Source organism: Neurospora tetrasperma (genome assembly GCF_000213175.1).
Source record: "Neurospora tetrasperma FGSC 2508 unplaced genomic scaffold NEUTE1scaffold_1, whole genome shotgun sequence".
Lineage (NCBI taxonomy): Eukaryota > Fungi > Ascomycota > Sordariomycetes > Sordariales > Sordariaceae > Neurospora > Neurospora tetrasperma.
In genome coordinates, this window is record NW_009799099.1 from 2,948,280 (window position 1) to 2,957,902 (window position 9,623).

The window sequence follows — 9,623 nt, forward strand, 5'->3', positions numbered from 1 at the left end:
GGGGAGGTGAAGCTTGTGATTGGGCCAAGGTGAAGGATTCAGTCTTCAGATCGACCGGGGTCACGAAGCAAATAGAGTAAGACGGCCAAAGAGAGACCGATTCCCACATTCATCGGGGACCAGTACTGAGACTAACGCAGGAGTTACTGGCGAATATCGTTGAACCCTAACGGGGCAGTTGGCTTCTAGGAGCTCAAAAGCGTGAATAAGAGAAGAAGTGTAATCCACTTGGATTGTAACTTCAAAAGCAACAACACTTGGCTATACAGGGAAGGGAAGCAACAAACCAGCAGATGGGAAAAGCCCAAATCCCACAAACGGTGCCTTGCTCTTCGTGCCACAATCCAGTTGAATGATTGAGCACACCCAGAATAATGCAAAAAGGCAAGAATTGCCTCCCTATCTCCGACAAGATGGTACCCGGTTCTTTTTAGAATTAGGAGGTAAATACCTAGGAGGTGGGGGACGGGACTTGGGCCCTCCTAACCTCTCAAATAGGGAGCGGTGGCGTCCGGCCTAAGGCTGTGGTTAAAGATATACCCGTTGCGGGTATACCAGATCCGTAATGTTGAGATACCAGTTAAGCCTACTACCATATTATGTAGACCAGTACAGAATAGGGGTCTTGTGCTCAATTCTCTGCCCTGCCCTGTGATAAGGGGTCCAAGACCAAACAGGCACATAGGTACGTTACGGTACTTCTATGTTGGAAATTTCGGATCTGTAGAGACCTTTTGTCAGTGCGAACCGTTGTCGAAAGATGTCAGCTTTGCAATTGGGGGGATGTAAGGTACTGACGATCTTACAGCTGTTGGCAAGGGTCGTTTTATTTACTAACCGGATCCTACGGTGACTGATATGGCTTGGTACATGATGTTCTCTCATTGAGCTTCTGAGCCATAGTAGGCCTGCAACAGCAATGCGAGGAGGTAGATGCGAAAATCAAAATGCCATTCTGCACATTTAATGCTGGCGGCTCTTGGTTTCGGCTCATATGAACGCGGGATCGATCCGTGCCGCGAGATAGCGGATGAGTAAATGTATCTATTGTGGGAAATGCCAATGTCGAAAACTTTGCGTGGCGCTTTTGGGAAGTTTGTGTACCTCACGGATTGGTCCCCCATGGAGACCAAATCCGAGCCTCGTTGCCTGTGATGACATGCTTCGGTTCTTACGTGGGGGACCCTATAACCATTGGTCCAGTATAATCTTAACCGAGTACTGTGACATCGAAGGATCTGGTGGTGCGACCCTCCTACCGTATCTTGTTCACCAGCCAATAAGACTGACTATCTGCTCGCCACGGAAGAGAAGTACTTCAAAGAGATATCAAACCGTAGCATGACTAGGTACATGACCCCCCTGATTAAAATCGTTCGAGACAATCAATGGGAACCCCTCGTTGAGGTCACTCTCATACCCGAAAAGCTCGGCGTTGGTACCGAAGACTTTGTTCTAATCCTATGGAATCCTTCAGACCATTGACTTTGCAGGTCGACATCAGCAGCAACCGTAATCTAGAGACATACCATCACAGGGAGCAACGGTTTTGGCAGCCTTGACCCCGCTTCAGATCCTCTGGTTATTGGCAATGTATTTGATAGAGCCCTGTCGTGTATGCTTACTTGCACCATTGCACTGGAGACATATCACCTCCCGTGGGACAGAAGTAGTTCGGGCGATCCAGTTTCATGTCTCCGGAGAAGGGCTTAGGTAGGTAGGCTATCACTCATGGGGATGCAATTGCAGAGTGCCCTGACAATGTATGCGACCGAAGCTTTGCTTTCATAGCCACTGAGTTCTGATGCATGGTACTCAAGAGTAGAGGCACGAGGCCTGATTTCTCATCCCTTGCTCCTTCTCGTATTATCTGCTCCATCCATCCTCTTCTTCCAATCAGAATGTCGCTGAACAGATACCGATGCTCTGTTGGCGAGGTAGATGCTTAAAATTTGGGGAAACGTCTCTAAAGTCGATATTAGACACACTCGCATTTTCCAATCACAGTAGGATATGGTCCATCTCCTCGATTGGAACTTCCAACACCAGTGGTCAGTACTTCTTGACTCGTATGGTTCATTTTGACCGATGCCTTGCGAGAAACTGGATGCCGTAGGCACCAAAGCGGTCAGAAAGCGGGCATGAAAAAGAGCGAGGTTCGGGATTAAGATGGACAACCCTTTTTTTGTTGGGCAGTCCGGGGAGAGTGAAAGCATTTAAATCATGCTAAACCGTTCAAGAAGAAGGCCAACCATGATAAGGCAATGGCACTTCAGGTGAAGTCCCAAACGTCTGTGAGGCACTTGTGTTTCCCTCCGATGAGCTGCTGCGCGGTCCTTATGTCTCGCTGCGCGGGTGAGATCCAGGAGACCAGCTGGAGGGCAGGGCTGTAACACGGAAGGGAATGGCTAAATTGCTGCCCCAATTCAAGCCTTCATTGACAACGTCGACCTTCACTTCGCCGGAATTGTCTAAAAAGGGTCTCAGATCCTCGGTTTCTTTTGTAGACCAGCCGACAGCGCCAGCCTCACACTTTGTGCTACCCACCAATGCTCTTTCTGGACCAAGTAAAGGCTCGAGAGGGTTTGCTTACACTGAGGTGGCAATATGCAGGAATTTGTATCTCTCTAGTGCTGATATGGCCTTTTACGCTTTATGGCAGAATCTGGCAGTGTAGTTCAGCTAGTCAGCTTGGTTTGACCGAGTTCTGTCCCTCTGATTGTCTTTAAGTAGTGCCATTGTTAGGTGACAGGCATCACAATAGTTGAAGCAGACCGACTTTCCTTCCAACGTTACACCACGAGCTAGATATTTGGTCGCTATGTCTAGTGATTATGCTCCATCAAGTGAAGATCTCAGGCCCAGCTGAACTTACGAAAATATGACATGATTAGCATGGTATGGTACAGATCAATAGGTCGACGTCCTTGTGCCGCGCGATGGGAGCGGACACTCCATATTTGCCAATCTTATTATGGTCTTCCAATTTGAAGTTTTGTAAGCACGGGCAACCGAAGGGGAAAACAGGGATAAAATGAAAAGTTTGGAAAAAAAAAAAGAAGAAAAAAAAAGTAACAAATACGAGAGCATCACTATCATAAGTGATAGATAGTACAAGGCAGAGAAACTGGAAAAAATATATGCCCAATAACAGGATTGAACTGTTGACCTTCGCATTGACTTGATATCAGAGTACTGATATTAGTACGACGCTCTAACCAGCTGAGCTAATCGGGCTGTTGATTGTTGACTGAGTGGGTCATGGCAAAAGCTTATGGTCGAGGTTGTGCTTGTTGGTCCACGGGCCCATCTGAGTCAACTCCTACATACCTCTACGGGCAGGCTGGCGCGATAGAGTAATCTTGTATGCAGCGGAGAGTATCAACAACAAGATAGCCGGCTTTGGACCCAGTGAAGAAACGTAAAAAATGAAACATATAATTGAAGCGCGGTAGAAATCAACAGCTGGAAGTTCCAGCGAATCCTTGACGAAGATCAAAAGTATTCCCAGGCCGCTGCTTTTGAACCTTTTTGGATGTACTGAAAGCTGGCAGACTTAGCCTACCTACTGGGGTACAGATCCGTATTCACAATATGTGGCAGGGTACGGGCCGGAATACTGTGGCTTTGGATCGATGTGTCGAGTGGAGGGCATCGTGAGCTTGCCAGCTCCAGGGACACAATGGTCCGTATACAGCATATGGATGAGAAAAGCATGGGCCTGGAATAGTGTTTGGATTTTCTGCGAGTATGGAGACTTGCGAGGCAAGAGTCCCAGCCTGCTAAGGTCTCAGCATACTTTGTTGTCTAAAATGCAGCCGGGCTTTCAAATGTCGCCGGCAGAAGGTTGCCCATCGACCGCACATTTCGATTTGTTGGTGTCCAGACTTGATCAATAGACCCCGATCCTATTACAAGGGAGACATCCGCAGTGGCGTAGTCAAAGGACGAACTTGAAACGTTGGAATAGTTCGTCCGATTTAACTGCGTACGCTTTGACTAGCGTGGGAGTGCCTGACATAGGCTGAAGTACCAAGTCTCGTCTCATGTAGTATCTTCTTCTCTGCTTCAATGTTCGAGATCATGACCGGGGTCTGGAGATGTATGTGTGCCACAGCTGGGGCCACATGCCGGAGGTGCTATTAACTTTAGGGCGCTCATATTGTTGTTGGTGGACTGGAGAACTGACAACAGGATGAAGATGAAATTGGAGAAAGAGCTTCGTGACGCCAACCCAAGTGCAAGTGCCTGGTCGGAGTAGACTAGTGTTCGGGGCGGCAAGCCGCGGCCCTTCCCAGTGGGTGTAAGGCTGGATTCTGGGTTGGAGCCCGCGCAGAGCTGGATTCTAAACTGGCTTTGAAGTAACTATCCCTTTAGTAATAAAAGGCTGAGCCGGTTACTTCTCAGAAATATATATTACCTTAGAATTTTAGTAAAGTTCTTTTACCAGGGGGCTGCGCCCCCCGGGACCCCCCCCCCCTCCCCCCTCTTTGCCTACGACGTTCGAAGTTTACCCGTGGAGATAGGGTGCCTGTCTGACCCATCCCCACTCTCTTACAGAGAGTGGGGCACAAAATCGCCGGACAGCTCAAAACCACCGGACAGAACAGTTTTGTATAGTAATTGCTAGGAAAACTGTTAGTGCAAATATTCAAATATCTATAACTGTCATGGGGCTGGCGCCCAGGGGTGTTTGCCTAGCTGGCACCCGTGTAAGCCAGGCATGCCTTCTGGTTGGGTGCACTGGCCAGTCGGCTGTCGGCAGCCGTCTTGGCACCGGATGCACTGCGTGCCATTGGGTGCATCCCTCGGGTGCCCGCACGGGCCACATTTCTGGCCTTGGCATTTCTGGCACCTTCGATGCCCACGCATTTCGTATATTTAGCTAGAAGCTCTGTGCCTTACTGGTATAGACTTCCTTCTTCCTCTTTATTGATTATTTCAAGCTCTCTTTAAGACCTACTTGTGTATATACCGCGTAGATCCCTTATATTATAATCGACCCTCTTTTCAATCTTTCTCCAGCCCTCTGAACGGATCTCTAATACCTCGCCGTCTCTAACTGCCCGAAGAGTTCTCTAGCCGCCAACCCTTTTTTTCTTTACTTTACCGTACTACGCTATAGCCTCGATTTCTTAGGTTCAAAACGCTTCCGAATGCTAATAGTAGTTTACTATAGCTATCCAAACTCTTATTAGCGAAATCGGTCACCTCCAGACTACTATTAGGAGCTCTAGCAGCCAACCGAAGCCCGTTCTATCCTATTTTAATAAATTTACGAGGGATAAGAAGGATTTTAATATATAAATTTATACAGTTAAAGTAAAATTGTACGTTGACAGCCAAGCTATTAGTAATCTAGAAGCCCAATTTTATTACCTTTACTCTAGCCTTTTACCGGCTATCTGTCGGACCCTATTTGCCTTTACTTAATCTTCTCCAACTAATTAGACCCTAGAAAAACTATTCGAGAAACTTTAGTTTAACTATGGCGAAATTAATTAGGATAAGAAAGTGGGCTTCAAACTCTTTTCTTTACAGTAGAAGTTCCGGGAATCTATTTTCTACTTTCTTATTTGTTTTAAGGAGGTTTTTTACTAAGCTAAAATTAATATATAGCTAGACTAAACTATTATTAATTTATTAATATTTTCCTTAAACGATAAGTAGTTTAGGTGCCTTTGTAAACGACCGGAAATTCTAGATAGTTACCTGGAGTTTTATAGCTTCCTTCAGCGTTTAGACGGTAATAACTTTTTTAAGGGGAGTATAGGGCATTCGAGTTTTAGTATCGCCGTTTATATTAATAAAAGAGAACTGATGGATATTGCTATTACCTAGGCTCGGCTTGCCCCGGCAGGAAGCTCCAACGTTAATATTCTAATGGAGATACAATGGAAAAAGTAGAAGAAGAAAGGTGCTTATATAGTTTGTAGTTTATCCTCCTATTGGGCTAAGGATTGTAAGAAGGTTGAGGTCCGGTATATCTGGGTTGCTCTAGAGTTGGAAGGGGGCCTGGAGGAAGATAACGAGATTAATAATAATGGTAATGAGTATTAAGGGGGTATAGATATTAGCCTAGTAAAACCCGAAGGGCGTTAGAGCTCCTAATAAGAATTATAGTTGGGCTCTAGAAATTCCTGGCCCGGGAAGGCCGTGCGTACCCTATTAGTGCGTAAGGTAGTAGCGAGTCTTATTAATATATATTAAGTACTATTATTACTAGGGATGGGGAATAGTAGGATAGCAGTCTTGTTAGGACGTGAGGGAAAGGTAGGTTGAGGTGACTACGGTCGCGGCTATACGTAGAGGACGTTAAGTTAGGGGTTAATTTAAAGATATATTGATAGTTACTGACTATAATAAAGGACGCCCGTTCGGGCTACTTTTATATTCATACAAACTCTATTCCAACGTAATTAATAATTATAGAGCTCCCAATTAGTATACTATTATAATGTAGCGCTAGAGTATTCCCCTTATAACCCTATTTTATTAAATATCCTAATATTCCTAAGTTCGAGGTTAATAAGACGAAAGGAGGTATTAGTCGTCCTAATACTCTTAAATAAGAGTTTAGTAAAATGATAGAGAGTATTAGTATTATAATATTATAATATTCTATCCCCGGCGGTCCCGAATTTCCTTCTATGCTTATACCGGCCGGTTCCTAGTATTTAAGGCGGTAGTCCTTTAGTATCCTAATATAACCCTCCCTCTTATAAGTTCCGTCCTTAGAACCTCTAATTCCTTATTCTAATTCTTAATATTAGTATTTTCTCCCCTTATAATACCCTTTTCTTTATTCCTTAAAGCTTTTATGCCCTTAATATATTTGTACCTCCTTATTATTTACTAATACTTCCGGATTATTAAATCTCTTCCCCTAATTATCCTACTTTTTTTTTTTTTCTAAACCTAATTCTATTATTATACCTTCTATCCGAATTTTACTCTTATAATATATAATATTTATTCCCAGTTATATACCTTCCTTCTACTTCCTTCTTTCCTACTTTCTAACGTCTATAGGTACCGCCTATTTATTTTATCCTCCTCCTTTTACTATTTATATTTACCTTCCTTCCTCTTATTTATTCCTTCTTATTTCGTTATTTTACTACCTATAACTTCTTTTACCCTACTTTATTTTATATTCGCCTACCCTAATTTATATTTATATAAAGACTTTCTCTATTATTTATATAATATCCCTTCCCCCCCCCTTTTTTTTTACTCTTCTTTCTTCCCCCTTACAATTTTACTTTCGCAATTATATTTATTACTTCTTCCCCTAATAAATTCGTTAACTTTTCCTTCCTATTTAATTTTAAAGTTATTTTAATTGTCCCTTTCCCCTTATTAAAGCTAGCCCTTATTGCGGACGTATATACTTTTACTACTATTCTATATACGAATTGCCGTTTTGCCTTTAAGTCTAACCGGTATATTTTTTCTTCTCTTCTATCTTTTATTCTATTATATTATTTTGTCCCCCTATACTTTTTATTAATTTCTTATAATAAGGTCCGTCCTTTAGTTTATATAAGATATAATATTATTCTAATTCAAGTATTTATTAATATTAGCCCCCTTAGTTTAGACGAAATTATTTGTTTAATTATTTTATATATTTATTAAATTAAAGGTTAGTCCTTCTTTTTTATTATTTTTTATTTCTCTTTTTATTAATACCCTTTAAAATTTATTAAGGAATTATAATATATTTTGATATAAGGTAAATATATATTAGAAGTCCTTTATGATATATACAATCTTCAGAATATTTTATAAACTATAGCGGCCGAGGTTATAGCTTTTGTTAATGCTAGTACCCCCTTATTTACTATTATTTTATAGTATTTACATTAGTATATCCTTTTTCTAGGATACGATATAAGCGCGCTTAATTGCCGACGGCTTTTTTATAATTTTATTTAGTATATTCCGTACTAATTACTTTAATATTGAACAATATTAAAACTTCGGCTATTATACTATTAGCGACATTAATAATAATAATAGTTTAGTAGCTATTGGTAGCAATCCTTTTAGTAGTAACGGCGGCTCTCCGATAAGTATTTTAATATAGAATTCTCCTATTCGTATTACTCTTTTTACTAATTATAATTAGGGCTTATAGTATTGCGCTATTAATAGAAAGTTGGAGGCGATGGATATAAAATTAGACGAATTATTAGTATTCATTTAGGAGGATTATAAAGAGTAGATAGTATATAATAATATTAATTAATAATATTAATAAACGCGGTAGTACGTAGGAGTATTATTTTTGAGGTTGTAGGTTTTAACTTTATATTAATTATAGTTAGTACTACTCAAGAATTTTTTATTTGGAAGTAATAATAGAGAATATAAGTTATATTCTTCTTAGTACTTTATTAGTTTTTTATAATAATTTTAATTTACTTTCCTTTACTATTACTTCGGTATATTGCCCTCCTCTTTACTATCCTTCCTATATTCTCTTATATTCTTTCCCTTTTAATTTCTAATTCGTATTTATATTTTGCGTTTTTATTTTACGTTTAATATTTATATTTTGTATCTTCGTTTTATATTTTACATTTGCGTCTTATATTTTCATTTTACGTTTTATATTTACGTTTTGTATTTTTATCTTACGTCTTACGTTTATATTTTGCATTTTATATCTTCGTTTTACGTTTTATATTTACGTTTTATATTTTTAAATATTAAATATTTATTATTCTCCTACTTCTATTTAATTAATTTTTATCAATCTAGTATTTAGCCTACTTTAATCTCTCTATTATTACGCTTCTCTTATTTTATAGTTCTTAAGAAAATTTGGGTAGTTTATATCCTCTTATAGAATTTACGAATTCTTATTATCCGGATACCCTTTCTATTTAATTTAGAATTAATATTAGTAGCCGGACCCTCAATATTTTATAATTAATTTAATTTTATACTAAATATTATCTTCCTTAATATTTATAATTTCTCTTTATAGTATAGTTACAGCGGGGTTATTATAGTATAGTTTTAGTAGGGTAATTAGGAATATTAAGTAAATTCGGTATTACGCTAGGAGTATAAATCGGTACATTATTTTTTTATCTCCAATAATTTTAGTAATTTAAAATAGTCTTAAGAATTTATTAATTAATTTAGCGCTCGGGCGTTATTGTTTAATATACTTTATATTAAGTAAAACTTAATTCTCTATATTGAATTCCTTTAGTTTTTGGGTTTTATTATATTATTTTACGTATTTTTGGCTAATAATTCCTAGGGTTTTAATAATTTTTATCCGATTTTAAAGTAATTTTATAATTCGGTTAATAGTTATTATAAGGAGTACTATCTTTTGCCCCCAATCCGGATTTATAGGTTTTTATAGATAGTACCCAAAGAGTAATTCCGATAAGGATTTTTAATAGTAGTATAGAAATAGTTATTATACGTCTATTAGGTTAGTATAAGTTTTCAACCTAATCGGTTTATTCTATTTTAATAAAAAATTTGGAAATATAGTTTTAAGTTCTAGTTTTACTTTTCCATTTACTTATCTATTTAGGGGTACTAAATTATATTGAAATACCTACGGATATTTAAAAGTTTATAATATATTTTCT